Genomic DNA, 24,154 nt, shown 5'->3' with positions numbered 1-24,154 from the left:
AGATTTTTAGATTAATAAATTTCGTTTTCACATAACGTGGTTATCGGTGGTTGCAGGTAACGCTATTTCTGAAATACAATGGTTCTCAAATCTCAATATGTACGAAACAACAAGTGGTCTAACATAAATATCACCTTTGTATTTTTCAGTCCTATACCCTTACCATACATTTTACCAACCCATATTCTTTTTCCTTCCTAAAAATAACATACTTGTTTTCCAATCACAGTCTTGTCACTTCGTATAATCTCTTGTATCCATAGTTGTGTTCAATCGTTTAATGTTTATATTTCGTATTGGTGCACATTATACTATTTAAATATATTTGACAATTTATCTTAAATCTTACAACATCAAATTTGTTAGCAGAGTATCGAAAAAGAACCGAGTACAACGGTTCTGGTACTTCCATGTGGCGTATATTGAAAAGTCTTAACTTCAAGTATAAAAATAAAATAATTAATGACGTACGTTGGTTTCTATTATAATTTATCAGAATGACATAGTTGCTATGCGATTACAATTGGTGACCTGGTCCCACACTATTTCGTGATTTATTATCATTGTATATTGTCCTAATTATTATCAATTATTGTGTATTATGTTTTCTTGTTACTTTAACCTTGTTCCTAACCATTTGCACTTCGTAATAATTATTGTACCAATACGTTATATATGTTCCTTATTGTTGAGTCATTGCCAACCGTCGTTTGTGTGTATTTTTGAATTGTACTTCCTTACGCGTTTCTCTATTAGTTATTAAATACATATAATATTAATGGAAGTTTGTAATTTGCACCAAATTAAAGATATGTAATATGCACCACTGCAGATAGTCGAAAGTAGTGTTTGTAATTTGCACCAAAATAAGGATATGCACCACCCTCAGGTAGTCAAAAATAGAATTTGTAATTTGCACCAAAATGATTATTTATTTGTTCGATTATTGAATATTCAATTTTGAAATATTCTATTATTCCTCGATATCCTCGTTGACATCAAAACTAAACACGAATGATTTTTTTTTATATTCATAATTATTATACGATTTTGTTTAAACTTACAACATTACGTGTATAAGCTCAGTTATTTTATAAATAAAAACTAAGCTAAAGTTATATATATATATATTAGGATTATAGACATCTTTATCGAAATCTATATTGTATAGTTACCATTGTCAGTACAACTCAATAGTGATTATAAAGGCACAAGTGAAAGGTGAAGTGGCCACAAAAAATATGATTTTTTAAATTTTAGACGTAGAAAAACTTGTCCACGAAACGTTAGATGCCGTAGCCTTAGAAAATTGGAAAAAGTGTGTAGGTTATTGCAAAAAATTGCAAGATACCGATTTTATAAAAGAAGAGATTTGTGACGACATTTTAAAACCCATTATATTTACTATTAGTCAAGACGAAGATTCCGGTAGATGAATGAAATTAGGTTATGTTAGTTTAATTGTTTTGATAATTGTTTACATATATTTTTTTGAATTATGATACTAAATTAGCAGAATTTTTCATAATTTGTATTACATATGATACATTTTAATTATGGTAAAAACTAATTATATACACTAATTAGTAACTAATTTAAATTTTCTGCGCTTTGTTCGACCCGTGTCTTAGAGCCTCTATGTCATAACGTCCACCAAGCACTGCACCATCGATAACCACTCTTCTTGAAAACGACTTTTTTTTGTTGTTGATAAATTTGTCCACCGTAACAACAAAAGAGGGAATCATTATTTCACATTAAATCACAACTCAACGACAGCTTTTTTTTGTATATATATTGAATATATAATGTGTACAATGTACATATTAAAAATTAATTTAAAATGTATTGTCCACAGATGAGAATAGTACGTATTATTTCTTTTTTTACTTGTATATAATGCAAGATGTTTGTAAGATATTTCGTGCGAAACATAAGGCGTAAATAATATAATACTAATTGAGCAGTTCACGTGTACAATATTTATTATTAGTTTATTAAAATATAATTAATTCTTGTATTCAATTTTAGTTTTTGAGCGTTGCATGTTCTATTTTATACTAGAAAGAGTCGATAAAACTCTTCGATTTTTAATTTTTAATATACTTTTAGATAAAAAATATGATCTAGTTTGTACTTTGGACCCTTTATTATCATTCGTGATAATATATTTGTAAATACAACTTTTTGATTCCAGTTTACTATAAATGTGTTCATTATATAGAAATAATAACTTAAGTTCAATCAAAACTAATAAGCCAAAAAATTTTAAAAACGATTTACTACAGACTATTTTTAAATCATGATAATTCATAATACATCTAAAATTGTTTTTTATTTTGTATCATTACTTTATCATTAACGACTATAATAACTTTTTTTTTAGATAATATAAGTATGTTATCATTATTTTTTTAAATTTTTATTCAGTACTGATATTATTTAATTGTGAAATAATTATGGCGGTTTGATTTTAAGCTACAGTTTAAAATTCTATAGATTTATCTACATGGTAAAATAAACTATAGATTACCAAAAATTATAATAACTTTCTTCGTAAATAATTTAATGAAAATTTAATAACACAAAATGTTTAAAATTCAAAATGATAATTTAACAGTCAAATGGTTCTACTTTAAAACTTTTTGATTTCAAACTGATAGAAGATATTATAATTTGATGTTTATGTAACTCTCCTACGGAATTACTGAATATTTTGAAATTTTGATAATTTATAATTGTTATTACGTTTCAATAGCTATTAATTACTAATATTAAAAACCAATTAATAACGATTAAAATAACATTTTTTTAGATCAGATTGACCGTACGTAAATATTATTAGTATTTGAAATTTAAATATAATATCGTACAATATTTCTCAGCCTTATCTGATATATCATTAATTAGAGCTGGAGTACCACAAGGAGCTGTAACGGCACCTCTCTTGTTCAACCTGTACATATTAGACCAACCCACTACCAACTTTACAACCACTGGTAATTTCGCTGACGATAAAGTCATCCTAGCCCTCCACCATGACCATCTTGAAGCATCCAACAGAATCCAAACCCACCTTGACATGCTCTCGGCGTGGTACAAAGAATGGAAAATCAAACTAAATGAATCTAAATCCATACACTGCACTTTCACACCCAGACCCATAAACTGCCCCTCTATCACACTTAACAACCAACCTCTCCCAACCGCCCAAAATGTGCGTTACCTAGGTCTATATCTAGACCGCCGACTAATATGGGCTGCCCACATATGTAACAAACGACTAGTACTTAAATCGTCTAAGACAGCTTCGATTCCTCCTTTCATCCAAACATATGACACTGCATAATAGAATTCTTATCTACAAGGTACTCCTCAAACTTATTTGGTCCTATGGAATTCAACTTTGGAGATCAGCCAAAGGCTCTAACACAAACAGAATCCAAACATTCCAATCCATAATTATTATGCCTCCGACAGATAACCAAAGCTCCTTTTTACGTATTGAATGATACTTTCCACAAGGACCTCCTTATTCCGACAGTCAAAAACGTCGCTAAAACCTTATGCAAACGTTTTTACTTTAAACTTGCAAATCATCGTAATCCCCTCATCCAAAACCTCTCCTCTCGAACACTCTTGGGCGACCCTGGCTGACGTTTAAAACGCAGCTGGTGCCGTGACCTGCTAATCGATTAACCACTATCATTCATGCCATGAAGTGATGTTACTGAATAGCTCCTTCACTGAAGCCAACCTTGACCTATTATATATCCTTCCATCTATTGTGCTTATTGTAAATATATTTTAAATAGATTGTACAAATAAAAAATAAATATAACAAAAAAAAAAAATAATATGTTTGAAATTTAAAATTCGCGCACACAAAAAAAACTGCATGTGCTATAAACCAAAAACTTGTTAAAAAAGATTTTTTTGAATATCTGGCTTTTACGTATAAATTTTTAAAGCAAGAACCAATTTATGAATTTTTAAATTTATCAGTTTAGTAGCTTTTTCTTCATTATCATTGTGATTGCAATATCGTCGTTTGTCGTGAGTTACATTATATCTTCTATCAAACTAGTAATAATGCTTTTCTTGCGTACGTTAGACCATTATCAGCTATCATTAACTGTCGAATTGTGTTTCTCGGACCCTACATTGTTGTTGAATGTCTGTCTCACGATATGGAGTACTTTAAATTAGCTGAAGACCTTTATTATTTGATATGTGTACTAAACTGTTTGTATCAAATCAGTATTGATTGTTTAACACTCTACGTTGTAATATTTTTAATCTAACGATACTGTTTATAAATATAGTTTAAATAATTATTGTTAACAGGCCAAGAAGGTACGTATTATTTCCTTGTTTTGTATATAATTTAGATATTTAACGTGATTTTACATTTTGAGATAATAAATTTGAGTAATGTGTGTTTTTAATTTTTTTTTTCGGATGTATGTTTACAATTTGAATGTTTACGCAACACCATTCCTCGGGAAAGTTTTTATTGTAATCAAACATCAAATTTGTTTCTAAACTATAATATTAAAACCAATATGTTACTCTCAATCATAAAAAAATAATTTTGATTTATGCTCAAGTTTTTTTTTTAATAGCAGTTTAAACAATTTAAAGGGACTATTGTCCGTTTATTAATATTTATTGACTGATAGAACATTTTTTTTATTTACATATTTTAAAAATAATAATTACTTAAATGAAAATCTAACAGTTTGTTTTTTTACTTAAAAATTAAAAATATTTGATTTAATTTGAAAGTTATATACTGCATGTCGTATAAAATATGCTAATATGAACATTTTGTACTACATAAAAATATGGTTAATCTTTAATAAATTATAAGAAAATAAAAAAATCGATTTTGTCAAAAACACGTATAACGTAAAATATAAATATTTTCATAATTGGCTTGAGAGCTATTGGAATTTAATTACTCTACCCCTAATAATGTACAGATTTGACTCATTTTTCTTGTAGAAGCTAGTCACAAACTTTTAAATAGAATAATTTTTCACATATTTTATGAAAATTGATATTAAACACAGAAAATAATGTAACTAAATAAATCTAAAAAACACTCATTGTTGTAATAACAATAGTCCATTGATCTAATTAGAATCTGAACAGCATCAGTTTGAAATTAAATTATCTCTCCCGTGGAATTACTGAATATTCTATAAATCAGATAATTCACTAATCTTCATTAACCTCGATAATGATTATTTATAAATCAATATTCATAATTAAAATTATTCTTTTTAGTTGAATTGCATTCAAGTAAGTATTTAGTATTTTTTAATTTTATTGTTTAGAAATTTTGTATTTGAAAACATTTTTTTTTCATAATTTTTATTGAAAGAAAAAATATTTTATTTCGTTATTTATTATTGTTATTTACTTTTTTGAATGAAAACATACATTATTAATTTACAATATATAATATACAATATATAATTTACGTATATTTAAATCGAAAATAGGACGAATAGTTTATAAGTTATATTTTATAATTCCATTTTTCTTTTAAACTAAATAAGCAATTTATAATATATGTGCAATAAAAACGAATTAATCTTTACAATATATATGTGTACAATATAAAAATATTTAATTAAAATTTTTAATATTAATATTTTTAGTCCTTTTATTAAAAAAATATATATGTATCTAATCTAGTTTTTCCTATCTATTTCTTAAACAAATATGCAATTGCATTAAGTTCTCAGTCCCGCTTATATGTATTTAAATTTTGAAGTTGAAATTTGCTGAAGTGGTCCAATATTTTGTGGAGTACTCCGTACCATTCCACTCTACTCACTAAATAGTAATCTGAATTTCGATTTTGATGTATCGAAAATTTCCAAAATATATTTTGCTTCATAATATTAAATTGAAAATGTAAATCGCCATTCAAAAAAGTGAAAACTTAAAAATATTATTTCTATAGATGTTATTTTGATTCAAATAGAAATTATGTAAAAGTTATATTTTTAAAAAATTTTACATAATATATACTCAGTATATAGTATAAATCATATCATTTTTAAAAAATGATTAAAAAATGATTGTTCATTGTTCACAGAAATTGAACGTATGTATTTTTTTTTTAAATTAAGGTATAATACGTGAAATATGACCTACCATTTTTTATTCAGAAAGGAGTATTTTAAAAAATGATTTTTCTTATTTAATTTTTTTGAATAGTAAAAATTCTTCTATCTCAACATTCTCGAATCTATAATACAGCAAACTGAATCACTTACTTTAATGTACTTATATTATAATATACCTATCATATTTAAAAATTAATTAATACAATTATTGACCACAGAATCTACAAGTACGTATTTTTTTTTATTTTTTGTTTATAATTATGGTATAATACGTGAAATATGACCTACCATTTTTAATTCAGAGAGGAGAATTTTAAAAAATGAGTGTTTTTTATTTCATTTTTGGAATAGTAAAACTATCTCAACATTTTCGAATCTCTACAATACAACAAACTAAATCACTCCCTAAAATCATTGATTTTAAAATCAATTTTATAATGTATATAATATACATAACATATTTAAAAAAATAATGAATAATTGATTGTCCACAGTTCAAGAATGTACGTATAATTTTTTTTATGTTGTATATAATTCTAGTACAGTAAAACCTGTGTAATATGGAACCTGAATAATGTGGAAACCTGTTTTATTTAAAATTCTTACGGTCCCTGTCTAAAATGGAAAAATATATCCGGTCTCAACCGTTTCCATATCACACAAGTTTTACTGAATTTATCTGTCAATCACTAGAAGAAGCTTTAGTCATTCGTATTAATACATTTAAAAGAAAAACTGGTTGATATCAGTTTATTTTTAAACTGTATGAATTATTTAGAAATTAAAACTTATAGTCAAAACCTACAAAGTAAAAATTTTTAAAGTTACCTCCAACTGACTATTTAGCAATCACAATAATTAATAAAACACCTTTATTTTATATTGTATATTTTTATAGTAATTTATCACTAACAATAATTATTTCTTTTTTTTGCAGTAAGACAATATAGTAATTATTATATTATTCATATTTATAATTAATTAGTTAATTTTAAAAATGCATCCATTATTTAAAAAACAAAATTTACAATGGCTTATAAGTTATATCATACAATTTATTTTTTTTTTTTTAATTAAATTAGATAATTATAGAATATGTGCAATAAAAACGAGTCAATCTTTACAATATACATGTGTAAAATATGCAAAAATAAGAAATAAATATATTTTTATTTTAAAACATTGTATTAAAAAAGATATATGTATCTAATCTGGTTTTTCCAATCTATTTTTCAAACATTTATACAAATGCATAAAGTTCTGAGTCCTGATTTTATATAAATAAATTTTAAGGTTAAATTTTGCTGAGTAATAGACTATCATTCTGTGGGGTATCCCGTACCATTCCACTCTGCTCACTAAATAATAGTCTGAATTTCTATTTTGTCATGATTCAACTGAAAATTTTAAAAAAAATTTATTTTTAAAATTGTTAATTGATTTTTAAATAATGAATGTTTTTTTGATAAAATAATCTTTAAGCATATAGTATATAACATTTCATATTTGAACAATTAAAAATGTATTGTCCATTATCCATAGATCTGGCGGGTACGTATTTTTTATATATATATATATATAATTATGGTATTTTACTTGAAATATTACCTACCATTTTTTATTTAGAAATGAGAATTTTTAAAAATGTGCATTTTTTATTTCATTTTTTGAAATAGTATTAACTCTTCTATTTTGAAATTCTCGACATTCTCAAATTCACAATACATTAAATCAAATCACTTACTATAATTTATGTAATGTACTTATCATAAATTATTTAATAAAATTATTGTCCATAGGTATTAAAAGTACGTATATTTTTTTTTTTGTCTGTCTACAATAATAGTATTTTGCGTGAAATATGACCTATCATTTTTGATTCAGCGAAGAGGATTTTAAAAATGTGTATTTTTATTGAATTTTTTGAAATAATAAATATTCTTCTATCTCATCATTCTCGAATCTACAATACAGCATACCGAATCATTCACTATAATGTATAAAATAAACCTATCATATTAAAATATAATTTATAAAATGATTGCCCACAGATCTGCCAAGTACGTATTTTTTTTTTTTGTATTTATAATTATGGTATTTTATGTGAAATATTACCTATCATTTTTGATTTAGAAAGGAGAAATTTATAAAATGTGCGTTTTTTATTTCATTTTTTGAAATAGTAAAAAGTCTTCTATATCGACATTCTCGAATTTACAATACAGCAAACTGAATCACTCACTATAATGTATATTATACAGTACATACCTATTATGTTAAAAAAATAATAAATAAATGATTGTTCACAGATGAAGAAGGTACGTATTATTTTTTTATTTTTTAAATAATATTATGGTATTTTCCATGAAATATGGACTGTTAACCGATAGAAGTATCTCTTATCATTCGTATTAATATATTTATAAAAACAACTGATTGATACTGTTTTATTTTCATATTTTATAAAAAATAACCAAAAAGTTAAAATTGTTGATGATAATATCATTATCTCCTACTGACAATTTAGAAATCACAATAATTAATACAACACCTTAATTAATTGTATTTTATTATATTATTTTACCACTAACAATAATAATAACGTTTTTTTTTCAGTTAGAGATTATGGTAATTATTAAATTTTTAATATTTATAATTAATCAATTAATTTTATATATGCATCCATTATTTAGAAATTAAAAAAATTGAAATTTACAGTCACAACCAATTTTTTTTAATTTTTAAAATCACTTCTTACTATCTGATTTGAAAAGATCCTAATTTATTGTATATTGTTATAAATTTTATCATTAACAATAAGTATAACTCTTTATTTTAAAGCACATAAAGGAGGTAATTAATACATTTTTTATTTGATAAGTTTGAAAAAATATGATGTTTTATAAATACAACTATTATTTTATTGTGTTCTAAGTATTACTTTTTGATTCCAAACTAGTGTTAAAAATCTTAGGTTTTATCTTTTTACATTATAATAAAATAAATTAGAAATTACTAAAAAGTAATTACATAATAGATCATTCATTGAGTAAAAATGTAATACTCATTTGATGTTTCAATAGTATAATAGCTGCATAATATCAAATTTTAATATGTTTCTTTACATATTCATTATAGACCAAAAATTCTCTAACTAATTGAATCAAATAATTTAACACCCAAATAATTCATGACATTATCGAATATTTTATAACAATTATTATTTATTTTTTATATATATATTATCATAGTACTTGAATGTAAGTAATAAGTTTTATTTTCTAATATGAATAATTAATATTAAGTTTGCAGCCTTGATTTGAAACTGATGGAAGTGGCAATGTATAATAATTTCTCAGACAATAGTATATAATTTCTAATATTTTTAATCACAACATTGTTACATCTCTAGAGTGAAACCTCTTGTTAAAATTTTCTTTTTTTTAATGTTCAGAAGTTTCTGCATGTATCAGAACAATTATTTTTATCTCTATTATGTTGGTTAAAAAGGTAGTTGATGAAAAGTATGCTAAATATATGTTTAATAAAATTGTTTATATTTAAATGTTATTCTACACTACAGTTTATTAGTAGCTGAACTTAATATTTGCACATCGTTAAAGTAACAAAGATAAAATAATTTGGAGTTTATGATGAACTTCATCAACATTTGAAGATCAAATAACTATTAAAATTTATGTATTTTAAAAATGTTTATATATTTATAATATTTAGATAATTACTATCTATGATGTTAATTTGTTTCTTGCAAAATCAGTTTATTAATTTCAATCATCTAAATAATTTCAATTTTGATATTAACGATGTTGAACGTGGTTTGTTGTCATTATTTAATTCGAAATCAATTAGTTCTAAAGGCTCATCTGTTTTTCTATAAGATCATTTTTATAATTTTTGTAATAAACATACTTTTCATAAATTTCTAGATAAATGTTTTAATACCAAAATGCTAAAGCTCGTTTATGTAGCACGTATCCACATACCGGGAAATATAGCAGAAATATAATATTCCTACCTTGTTTTCATTCTGAATCAATTTTATAAGTATGCTAACCAGACTCTTCAAATCTCTTTTGCGAAAAAAATTCCTTTAATATCTTCTGATAATTTCCTATTTTAAGCTTCAACATATAACATAAACTATACTGCTAATGAGTCACATACGAGAATAATTAGAAATGCTAATCTTCAACCATCTTACTCTTTTCTTTATATTATACAAGTATTTTATAATTTTTTTAATTTGTTTTCTCTCTTCCACAAGATTTTGTTAATATTTTAAAACTATTTAAAAACAAATGTTTATTTAAATTTAACTAATAGGCTACTCACTGGTAATTCAATATATAAATATTTTCATGATTTCGCTCAGATTCTGAATAGTAATTATTAATTATTACGTCTCGCGAACGTTCAATTTCAATTTGTTAATGTTTGTAAATTTTTACATATCGATATTATATTTACATTAAGACAATATAGGGTAAACGATATTCTAATATTATTGTAATATACAGTATCATAATCTATATTATATTATATTATATTATTTATTATAATATAATTAGTATGTTTATCATTTTATTTCTAGGGTTTTTCAGTAAGTGTATTATATAATATATATTTTTATATTTGTTTTATAGAACTTAATAACTCAATTTATAATATCTGTGTCTCATAAATTTTATAGTTATCAACATTCTTTTAGAATTTTACTCACTTAATGAAAACTATATGCATAAAACCATTCAATAAAACAGTGGTTGTCAACCTTTTTGGGTTCACGGCTCCTTTTGATTTTGAAATAAAATGTACGGCTTCCATACGAATATTTAAAATAAACAAATTTAAATTATTTATAATAATTTTAATCTAACTTTATTTTTAATGGGACGGCTGTGCTTGTTTTTGTTGCATTATATCATCAAATAAATGTAAATAGTAATCGAAATATGCTATTACTCGATATCGCAAACACGGTTATCGACGGCCGATCTGTCTCACACACCCAAAATGTAATATGTATTGGTGCGCGGAAATTGTATTTTTAGTTTCTATTGCGAACGCGGTTCCCTTAATAATGACCGGCGACGCCTTTGGGAGCCGCGACGCACAGGTTGAAAAACACTGCAATAAAACATCGGATATGATGTTATTTAAGTATCTTTCACCCAGTAGACATATTTACATTAACCAACAGGTTGTCTCTGGACAAGTAGAAATTAAGGTTCACAGACGTTTTATTTACAAGTATAAATTTTCAGTAGAAAACATAGTTTATATTTGTTTCTTGAAACCAAGCGTTTAGACATTTTTACATTATAATTAACATAATATGAAACATTTCACTGAAGTTGAAAAAAAATCAACATACGGTTATTCTGTGGAATTTTTAACGTTTATTTTTGGTAAATTTACGATGTATAAGAACATTAAGAACCATAAAAAATCAAAAATTGAACTTAGGATTTTTGGAGCCTACCCTAGTTTGAGAACCAATTCTCATTTGACTATCTTACTTCAAATTTTCTTTTGTATATGTTACAGAAAATGATGTTAAACATCAAAATAACGTTGTTTTGTAGTAAATAACAAAAATTACCTAACAAACTAGTGGTTATCGTGGTTTATTATTTTTTGGGTTAGATTATCGATAATTTCTACATATAATGTAAAATGTTATTATATAATGTTATCTTAAGGATATTAGATACCTACTAGATAGTATTATAGCCGCAGTAGATAGAACTTCGGAATAAGATACTCTGTAATATATAAATAAAGCACAATTAATAAGCTTAGTGGTGCTTACTAGTGCAGGACTTTATTGTAAATATAATAACTATTATAGATAATATTTTTGTCAGTCGTTCACAATACGCATAGGATCGACATTGCTATTATATCGTCATATTATTTTTGTATGTTAAAATATTTGTAAAACATTGTGTTAATTTTCTTTATTAATAAAATTCAATATGGATGAACTTGAAATGGAAAACAAATTTAACAATATTAGGTATATCTGATATAGTTTAAAAAAAAACGTAGTGATAATGACTCCTTTCTAACCATTTATGAGTACAATATTCGTATTGAATAATTAAAACATTAAACATTTGTATTGAGAACGCCAGAAGAAAAAAAGTCTATGAAAGATTATCGAACGGTACGTAAATATGATATTTTAACAATAAATAATAAAGAGCCTATTAAACCTGTAAATGACGATACTATACTCTATTACGTTACAAATGACGAGTTGTTCAATATTCTGCATTCGACTCATTCTACTATTAGCCATGGCGGAAGATATAGAATGGATTCTGAATTAAAATAAAAATATTACAATATCACAAACGAAACTATTATTGCATATTTAAATCTATGCACACATTGTCAAAAAAAGTCATCGAAACCTATTTTACATTCCACTTTCAATTCAAAAGCTTAAATCGATTTATTTGATATGCAACCACAAAATATTAATGAATTCCGCTTTATTTTAAGTTATCAAGACCATCTTATAAAATTCGTGTAACTTAGAGCTTTATCAAGTAAATGTGCGGAAGAGATCGCACACAATTTGTTGAATATTTATACAACCCTCGGGGCACCGGCCATTCTATATTCAAACAATTACCGAGAATTTGTTAATTCAATAATTAATGAGCTTCATTCCATGTGGCCAGATATAAAAATATTACATGGCAAACCTAAACATAGCCAAATCCAAGGGTCTGTAGAGAGAGCTAACTGCGATGTTGAAGACATGCTAGCAACATGAATGGCACAAAAAAAAAGGAAAATTGGCCTTTGGGGTTAAATATTATACAATTTCAAAAAAACCGAGCATCGCATTCCATGACCCAATCAAACAAAAATTATCAAGAGTACCGAAAATGGTTTTTTTAAACACAAGTATACGAGATCTTAACTTATGTCGTGCAAAGAAATTTTGCTTGATCTCAAAACCCTGCTTGAATCATCTAAAGAAAAAGAGATAACGCTTCAAGAAGGAAGCAGTAGGATGTAGTAGTCTTATGGGCATACAAGGCTATCAAATATGTCCCTGTAAAATTAAGTTAAAAACAAATAAAAACACCTGCCGAGTAGATGGGAAATTATGCAATTCTAAATGTCATAGTTCATTATCATGTGAAAATAAATAATAATAATATAACAGTTTAAATACAAATAAAATGATTAACTAATATTGTTTGAAATTAACATTATAAACCTTGTAAAATATTCAATATTATCTATTAACGTTAATTGCTAGTTAATAACGTTAATATTTATGTTTATAATTTTATATTTGATTTCACGTTACGCTCAGATACAAATTATATCATATTAAAATTCTATCAATTCTATTTTTTAGAAACAATAATTCTGAGTATGTATATTTTTAATTTAATTGTGTGTAAAAAATATTTAAAACTATTGAGGTGTAATTTCTGATAAATATTTTTATATATTTTCAATTACAATTTTTGGGGGACATTGAATTATATTTTCAATGTAATTTTGGTAATTTTTACATTTTCCCCTTTTAATACTTAAAACCGATTTCCTACTAGAAACATCCATCAAAATTATAAATCGATATGTTTGAAGTACAATAAAACGTTAAAAATCTAAAATTTAATTTTACGAATCTACCAGATTTTAGATATTTGATAAGGAGTACATCAAAGAAAGACATACAAGAAACATCTAAATGTGAAATATAGTAGTTAGTAGAATGTACAACATTAATGGTAATTTCTATATTTCCAGTGAGTTGTGATTGCTGTATAGGCAACATTTATAAATATAATATAATAACATCATTTAAAAATAGAATTAAATGTATATGTTTGAACAGTGGTATTGGTATGAACTATGAATATTAAAATGTAATATGAAGTTTAATTTTTACATTCCTATTAAAAAAAATCAGAGATTTAATTCAAACTAAAATGCAATTAGAAAAATCCACCATTATCATTAGAAGGTATTTGTTGTTCGCCTTTATAAACACATGTTATAAAAATACAAAAAAGTATAAATAAATAGTGGTTAACTACATACTTATATTTTTTCTATTTAAATATTTGATTAATATTATCCCATCTATCAATTTTCTTAATATTTTTAGTTATATATTCTCACACTGTCTATATAAAATTATTATAACATTATATTAAAGATAAATACCATAATGTAGCTTATTTTTACAGACATTGCACAAAAATTCATAGCCGAATTTCCAGGTATGTATTTTTGTGTACAAATATTAACTATAAATACTATTATTTTATCTGCCTATGTAGTATATATTATAATCATTTGCCTAGTAACTAAATAATAACTGAGTTTTGTTATAATTTGTGTTGTATGAACTAAGTAATAATTATGTATTATATTTATATATAAATAATTTGGTTCAGTGTTGACAGCAGAATTTGCCGTACTATGAATAAATAACATTATTTGCAAATAAACAAATAAATAATTCGTTGGTAAACGATCAACCAATCTAATCCTGATTAATTTTTCAGGACATTTTAATGACCCAAGAGGACCGGTGACCGCATTCTGTTTACGTAACAATCAAAATGATATTCGTCAAGCCTTTTATAAAAGACTTTTTGTTGTTAATATGAGTTCTTCAAGTCAATTGAGGTTATGAATGTTATGTATGTCAATAAAATCTTTATATTATATATAATTTTAAAAATGTTTTATTCGATAAAATGGATAATATTACATTTATTTTTATTGTTTGTTATTAATTTTAATTAATATTTTATTACCTATATCCATATTTTTCTGTATAATAAGTGTGTACGAATTTACGTCATTGAAATTAAGTAAAAATGAAACTTTAAATTTCAAAGATTGTGGTACATGGCCTGAAAAAATAATAGATTCTCAAAGAACTCATATTGTTAGAATGAGAATGAACTATATTGAAAAATTGAATCTTACTAGATCTGAAAGAGAAGGGCGATCTGTTAATGTTTCTTGGTTTTTCAAAAATCTTGTTAATGGAAATCAATGTTGTCGAACTTAACTTAGATCCTCCAAATCAAAAAATGCATTATTTTGTGAACCATGCAAATTGTTTTTAAATTCAAATGACAAAAATATGTCAAAATTAGCATTAGATGAGTTTATTAATTGGAAAAAAGTGTCAGAAAGAATACCAGAACATGAAAATTCTAATATTCATAAAAAGTATTGTTGTTCATAGAAAATGCTTGAAATGCCAATTTGTGAAGGTAAAGGAACTGATATAGAGTTACAAAATGAAATAAAATTAGAATAAAATCATTGGATATTAGTTTTAAAAGCAATAATTGACATAATTATGCATCTAGCAATGGAGAACAGTGCTTTTCGTGAAACTGACGAACTTGTTTCTAATATAGGTAAATCTAATCAAAGTGGAACATTTTTTAAATCCAGTAAATTTAGTATTTTATAATGAGCCTCTAAGAATTCATCTTCAACGTCATAAAAAAGGAAGTGTTACATATTTTTCACACGAAATTCAAGATGAATTTTTAGAAATTATTGCAAATAAAGTTAGAAATACAATTTTATCACAAATTAAAAGCGCTATGTATTATTCATTATTATTCGACTGCACGCCAGATATCTCACACGAAGAGTAAATATCTCAGGTTATTCATTATGTTGTTGTAAATGAAAATGGATGTGAAATCGTGGAAAGTTTTCTAGGTTTTTTACAAGTTTTTAAAAAAACTAGTGTGACAATAACAGAAGATATTTTGAGAAGCTTGTCTAATCATAATATTGATTTATCCTATTGTCGCGGTCAATCATATGACAATGGAGCTAATATGGCCGGGAAATGGAAAGGTGTTCAAGCTAGGATCAGTTCTATAAACTCTTTATAGGTTTATTCCTTGTATGGCACACAGTCTAAACTTAGTAGGCTTATATGCCGCTAAATGTTCACCAGAATTAGAAAAATTCTTTGGTATAGTTAAAAAATTGTTCAATTTTTTCTCTAGTTCTACTCAGAGATAGGATATTCTTAAAGAACATCTTAAATTTTCATTGAAAGGTTATAGTATGTAGGTTATAGGTCTGCAAAGCGACGCGCTGTTAAATCATTATATATTCGCAGTTAACCCAAGTTATTCATGTTAATAAATTTCTCAAAAATAGTAATTTATATAAAGAAGCAAGTGTTAAATTAAATAGTTTGTTGAAAGGGATAACAAATTTTAATTTTATAGATATGTTAATAATATGGAATAAAATAATAACGGCAATTGATAGAGTTTATGTGATTTTACAAAAACAGAACATTACAATAGATATAGCGACTCAACACTTAAAAGGTCTGATACATTTTATTGAGAAATTTAGGGAAGAAGGTATTGAAGAAGCACTTGATAAATCAAAGCAAAAATCAACTGAGCTATCAATAGAACCGGTATTTCCATCGATTCAAGTTTGAAAAAAAAAATGCCTAGTGAATTAGTGTAGTACGAATCATTAACATTATCCGAAGAAAATAAATTTAAAATTTTAATGAAAAACGTCTGTGGTACAATCTTGAACGGTTTAAAAGAAAGATTTGACTCCATTGATGAAGCTGCAAAAGATTTTTTTTTTTTTGAATGGAAAGTTTTTATTTAGTATGCCAACAGTTCAATTAAAAAAACATTCTATGGACTTTAGTATAAAATATGAAAAAGATATTGACAAAAATGAATTAATTTTAGAGTTGGATAGTTTTACTTAACATGCAATTCAACTGGATAATAAATTAATAAATGTTCGTTCACATGAAATAAATTTTAAATCTTATTCTTTGAAATGGTCTTCGAGAAGCTTATCCTAACATATTTACAGCCTATCAAATATTTTTTATATTACCCGTGGCATTGGCATCTTGTGAACGTAGTTTTAGTAAACTGAAACTAATTAAATCATATTTAAGATCAACTACAAAACAAACAACATTAAATGACCTGTCAATTATATCTATTGAGCACGAAGTTGCTAAATCCATAGACTATGAAAATATCATTAACGAATTTGTGTCAAAAAAATTATTAAATAGGTATTTATTAAATATAGGTTTAAGTTCTAAATTATTTGTTTTTTATTGGAAATAAACATTTCCATAATATATAAATATTAAATATATGTATAATATCTTTACTGATTGTATGAATATTTAAAATTAAAATCACCTATAACAATCCGTATTTTGACACACTTTAGGTCACATGCATTTTTTATTGGTGACTTTTAGGGGTGCTAATATTAGCGCCCCGGCCCCCGGGTTACATAATTTGTAGATCCGGTACTGATAATAACTACAAATATTACATGTTTACAATTAAGAAAAGTTAAATGTATCTGTACGCGTCCAACACTATGGGCTCCCGAAGGACCACTCGGTAATGCCCGAGAACAATGATAATGCCAAAAGACCAATTCGAATGTTAAAAAACGCCGACTAAGTGCAGGTAGGCAATCAAATGTATTATACGCCTTATAAGTTGCGAGTAGGCAATTTTCTGCAAACGTTGGTGTCAACGATTGATGACGGGAGGTGGGATACAGGAAATGCAGTTAAGTTAATTGGGGAAATATCTCTGTGGTCAAATCGGTCTGGTGCAATGACCACAGAGCTCACACAAATAGGGACCTTAAAACTAACTTAAAAACTACCGATGACTAAAGATGACGATGACCTGGTAACTGGAATTTCGCTGAATTGAAGACCTGGGCGGCCTCTCACACACCACGGCGGGTGCTGGGCGTTTCAATGGTCCAAATTTAGTGTCTAATGTGGCCACTCTGGTAACTCCGTCAAAGCCAGGATAAAGGTCACGAATTCTTCCAGTTCACCAACGAAGAGGATGTGTCGCCTCCTTGACGAGGACTAGCTCACCACTATGGAGATTCTGACCTGGTGTAGACCATTTTTTCCTAATTAAAAGGCTGCTAAGATATTCGTTCTTTCATCGTGTCCAGAAGTGTCGGTGTAAGTCGGTGATTAGTCGCCAGCGTTGGTATTTCGACATTGGAACAGCGGATAGGTTTGGGTCCAGAAGGACTGTTGACGGCTCTAGAGTCAAAAAGTGACTAGGTGTTAACGCTTCAAAATCACTAGGATCGTTGCTGAGTGCACATAATGGGCAAGAGTTTAAAATCGCTTCAACTTGGGTGAGCAGAGTCAGGAACTTTTCGTTAATTTGTGAATGCCGATTGATCGGAGGATTAAAGATTTTGTGGATTTCACTCCTGCTTCCCACAGACCACCAAAATGTGGAGAGGCTGGAGGATTGAAATGCCAAGTTATGTGATGTTTGGCGAGGTGTCGATGGATACTATCTTGAAATATTTGTGAATGCGTAAACTCATGAAGTGGGTCCATTAAACGTGACGCTCCAATAAAATTGGTCCCGCAGTCGCTATGCATTTCTTTAATAGGTCCACGTCGGGCCGAAAAACGAGTGAAGGCCATCAAAAAACATTCGGTGGACAAGTCAGAACTCAATTCTAAGTGGATGGCCTTTGTAGTATAAGAGATCGAATAAGTTGTCGTGCAGACGGTATCCAGAATTCACGCTGTAAATGAGCTTGAAGTGCTATGGATTCGGAATGTTTTAGTCTATGGTGATGATGGTCAACGAGTAGCACTGTTAAACGATGATGACACCGTAGTAGAAGTAGGTGTTTGTGAGCGTATGGTAAGTTAGCGTTCGTGAGACGTCCACCCACTCGAAGAAGTCTATGTTCATCAATGAAGGGGTCCGATTTCCAAATGGTGGGAGGACAACGCAAATCTTTTTTGATAGACGAAATTTCGTCGGCGTCTGTCGTTTTTTGAACATAAAACACCAAGGCCGATAAGGCGTGGGCGCGCTCACGCGCTTCAATAAGGTGTGTGAACGATCCAAATGAACGCGACTTAGAAAGACGAAGACAATACGCTACAACGTGTAGAACTTTATCCAAAGACGAGAAGCTATGTAGAACGTCAGTAATTGGGCAACTTGTCGTAGTTTGAAGGCCAGTACATTTACGCGCTTCAGTAGAGATGTGAGCATCAGGCGTTTCTGAACGTAGTACAGCAGAAGGCCAGTTGTCAGAAAGCTCTAACCAGTTTCTAATAAATTTATTGATATAGAAAATTCTATAAATAATATAGATTTATTTCACTGTTCACCTAATGACTTCTCTCCGTGTACTCATTATTTTTTTTTCATTTTATACGATATATATACATTTAACTTGATTTATTAATAATTTTTTCTTATCCCCTAAAAACGCTTATAACTTTCTTGTATATTTAAAATATAATTTGAATTTACCTATTTTGCAATAAACAATAAACAATAAACAATTATTAGCCGTGAAACTAGTCATCAAACTGTTTCACATACTTGCACCCTTACCTACCAGCTAACGACTGTCAAATCTATACTATGTGTCTATGTGCGGTGTGTAGTTATATATTATTATATTGCTCAATCAGTAGCGGACGGTGCAGTGAATTAATTTCCAAGCCCTAATTTTTGTACGAGTTGATTCCCGGCTCATTGAGGTATATGCGAGTATTGTTTAGTTATTCTCTATTGTTGTATGTCAATAGATTGAGCTGTTAGAAATGCAGTCAAAAACATATATCAAATGCAGGAGCAATGGCACTAGAAAATCCATGATAACTCGATAAAAATAAAGTTTTTTGAGAGAAGTTATTTTACGGTATACTGGTTATCTCATTACCAGATACCAATTTTTAAAAACAACGGGTTTTACAATTTTACGTAACTACTATGTTTTTACTAATATTTTTTTTAATAAATAATAATAAATTATAAAATAATACAATTAATAATTGATAAATCAAAATTGAATAATTTTCAAAATATGAAAAAGCTAAAAAGAACAAAATTTTTTAGAAATATATCAACCAACCTCCTTGGTGTCTCTTAGATTACGCTAATAGACAGAATATTTTATTTAATATTGAAAAAGATATGATATAATATAATGACCCGGGAATCAATTTAACGTTATTGGCATAGGTAAACAGGTACTCGGGAATCAACTTGTCCACAGCCGCGGACGGGATCTCCGAGTAAATACTGATGATGTAGGTATGTAATAATTGTGAGTATATTAGTGTGTATTTATCTAAGTGTATGTTTTTGAACTGGGTACAAAACAATAATAGATTGTAAAACCGGTTATCAAAAGTACATCAACATATCAAATACCAATATCTACCCACCTACCATTCCTTGTATACGTGTGAGACAGAAAGTGCAATTACAATGAATAATTTTATTATTTTACACCTCTGAATTTTGGACATATTTTTATTGAAAATATAAAAAAAAAACTGATGGATTCAACGAACTGCTTAAAAGTCAACGTCAAAGACAATCTTATATCTTTGAGATTCATATTAGTCTTTATGAGTATATATCAAAATTATCATAATATATCCATTTTTAAGAAATACAGTCTTGATATATTTTTTGATACAAATGTATTCATAACGTATTCATCGATTTATTATTTTAACAAAAATTGGATTTTTAGATTTTTATATACAATATTTTTACTTTATAATAATTATAATATATTAAAATATTCTGTAACCACTAAACAATAGCAATCATTTCAATAATAAAAAAAATTCACAGAATCAATAAACGTACAGTAAAATTGCATATATAAATACTTATATATATATATATTACTTCGGAATTGTTTGTTAATATTTTGATAATTTTAATGACATTTAATTTAAAACACAATAATTATTTAATTTATTAATTTTCAATACTGATTGAAGGGGAAATTATAAAATTATTTATCATTGCAAGATGTCCCTTACATAATGAGTAGTATAAAATAGACAGCTCAGAAGTATGAGCCCTTGAGCCATTGAACATTGCTGAACCCGCCGCCCAATCGCGTACGTGTGTGACGTATATTTTACCCCTCCCCACCTCATGAGTCTTACTCACCCCGTCTTCACCGATTCGAACATTGCTGAGCCATTGAACATTATTGAGCCATTGAACATTTCTGACCCCGCCGCGCGCCGCCTGATCCGCTACGTGTGTGACGTATATTTACCCTTCATCACCTCACCAAAGCCCTACTGGTCCGCCACCGGTCGCGTATGTATGCGATACACATTTACCCTCTCCCCGATCTATATATTTAACCACTACGTGTTTACATCTGATCAGTTATCAAGTTATCATTATCATATTATTGTATACATTAATAGCTATAGGTACAACAACAAATTAATATATACCTATTAGTGAATAACACGCATTAATAACCAATATATATATATATACTAAAAAATACCCTAATCGCTTACAAACAATAATAATTGAGTAAATACCTATTATTGAATAACATACAATGGTATCAGAATCTTCCCACGAAATACTATCATACCGATTAGTTAATAACAATAAGATAAAATTAATATTATTGATTAACATATTAATTACTGATATACATAAAGATATTTGTACCGATATTATTAAATTAAATACTAATACTCACACAAACCATTATTATTACTGAGACACATTCGACATTAGCTAGGTATACTTAACGATACCTATTAGAGAATAACACATTAATAACCGATATGCTACCCCACCGAAAATGCCGAGATTTCTGGACACTCGCTCCGTTGTCCGCCAAGACAGAGTCAGTCTGTTTCAGACACCCATACCTTTAACTGAAATGCATTTCGTTCTCTCCATGTATTCACAGTCCTTACTCAACAGTATTTAAACATTTTCTAAGTGTTTAATTTCCGCGTTTCTACAAATCCTAATAATTATTCAATCTTTTAAATTTTCAAGTGTTTATTATTTTAAAACGATTTTTAAAAACATGGCTGGTTCGATTGAAGAAAACGCAGCGTTATACAAGAAGAAGGCCTTTACTTATGTGCCGCCATCGCCACCAGCCGACCTCATTGAATCCACAAGCTACACACTCGACTTTGCGGTCCGAAAATTTGTACAAGTTGGTATTCTATCAGATGAAAACTACCAGATCGTTGTAAATATATTAACTTCATCGCGATACGTCCAGATTACTACAGACTTTTAAAAAAAAATATATTCTTATACTGGATACACCGCAGAAATATAGTCGCGTTATATTTTTCGAAGATGAAATAATGAAACTATCATCCATGGTATATACCGGTGAAAATGTGTTGGTGATTGAAGATAAAACTCAAATCGGTTACAGAGTGTTATTGAACCGGGAGGACCTTATTCGACTACAATATCTCGATCGTCTTGTACGTTTTTAATGAATGTCGTCATCTCATCCAAATTTTTAGCTGGCGACTCCATCTGTGTACATTTTTCGCGTAGATATGTCACAAACTCCTCGGACTGGTAATGAATTAATGGTACGGTGTATACTTCTTTTCGTATAATACTTTCTATAATGCTCCGCTCCAGATATTGTAGTCGAATAAGGTAAATGTATATCGCATACATACGCGACCGGTGGCGGACCAGTAGGGCTTTGGTGAGGTGATGAAGGGTAAATATACGTCACACACGTACGCGAGTAGATGGCGGGTGAGTAAGACTCATGAGGTGGGGAGGGGTAAAATATACGTCACACACGTACGCGATCGGGTGGCGGGTTCAGCAATGTTCAATGGCTCAAGGGCTCATACTTCTGAACTGTCTATTTTATACTACTATAATTGATAATATAATACAAATATATATTTAATATAGCAATATATACCATATTTTAAGCTGTTTTGCAGTTAACAAATTTAATTAACTTTTAACATATTATTGAAATATGTGGACCTTGGGTGATGACTGTTAAGTATGTTATTTCTAATAATTTGTGTCCAAACACATTTTAAAGGAGAAAAAAGATTTTAAAATATTTCAAATTCAGAACCCTAAGCACAAAGCATGAATATTAATTATTTTTCTCTCAGCAGAGTTTTTCTCATGAATTGATGCCAAAGTATGCTATGTAATTTGCCATCATAAACATAATTCATCGGTGCTATAAATTTGTTCTGGGTCAAAATTATTTTCATTAATGACTCACTGCTCATATAACTGCTCAAAATTGTTCATCTGAACCCGTAACGAAATTTCTGAAAAATAAAAATTTCATTTAATTTTCTCCCCCTAAACTTAACTACTCGTAAATCAGAGGTGATCCAAGACCACTAGTTTGCTTCATCACCTTTAAGTATTACCGTAGCACAAGCCCTTTATAGGGCATAAATCACTTATATTTTGTATGAGCCAAAATTTGTTTTCCATACTCACATACATGTATATTTTAATAAATTTGAAAAAAAAATTTTGTTTTTATAGTTTGGGAGTTATATAGTGGTAAAATAGATAAACACTAATCATCTAGGGCTTGTAATAACACTATTTTGTTACTGGTAAATTATTTCACCACTTTAAAGGAATACAATAAAATAAAAGTTAATTTAAGTTAATTATTCATATAAAAATGGTTTTTTTATAAACAATTATATTCAAAGATAATATAAAATTTATAGAATGTGATAATATAAATTATCACACATTTTATTAATGACTCTATACTTTTTAGTCTTATAAGTTAAATACTTAAAATTAATATACAATTAAGTACATGTATATATTTTTATTTTTTAAAAAAATTAATTAAAATATGAATAACATAGTAATGTGTTACATAGTATAACATTTTGCAACGAATGCAACCTATTAATTAAACCAGTTGATTAGTAAACCAAATTTTATAGTGAGATATACACGATCCCTCGTAGGATATAGTCACCGAGACACCGAATAGCCGCGACTTCCATCCACACTTACTGAGGTCATAATATTATTTGAAGAAGTCCGTCACAATGAGCATACCAAACGGTTTGGATTCCCACTACAGTTTTAGTATTTAACATACCTTCGATC

General features: G+C 27.6%; 1 pseudogene; it reads left to right on the top strand.

Annotated features, from left to right (window-relative positions):
* Positions 1 to 22,085: 22,085 nt before the first annotated feature.
* On the top strand, positions 22,086 to 22,515 carry LOC113552424 (annotated as a pseudogene).
* The last annotated feature ends 1,639 nt before the right edge of the window (positions 22,516 to 24,154 follow it).

This window comes from Rhopalosiphum maidis, chromosome 2, assembly GCF_003676215.2.
Source record: "Rhopalosiphum maidis isolate BTI-1 chromosome 2, ASM367621v3, whole genome shotgun sequence".
NCBI lineage: Eukaryota > Metazoa > Arthropoda > Insecta > Hemiptera > Aphididae > Rhopalosiphum > Rhopalosiphum maidis.
The sequence above is the reverse complement of the archived record's forward strand: the minus strand, read 5'-3'. Positions and strand labels throughout refer to the sequence as shown.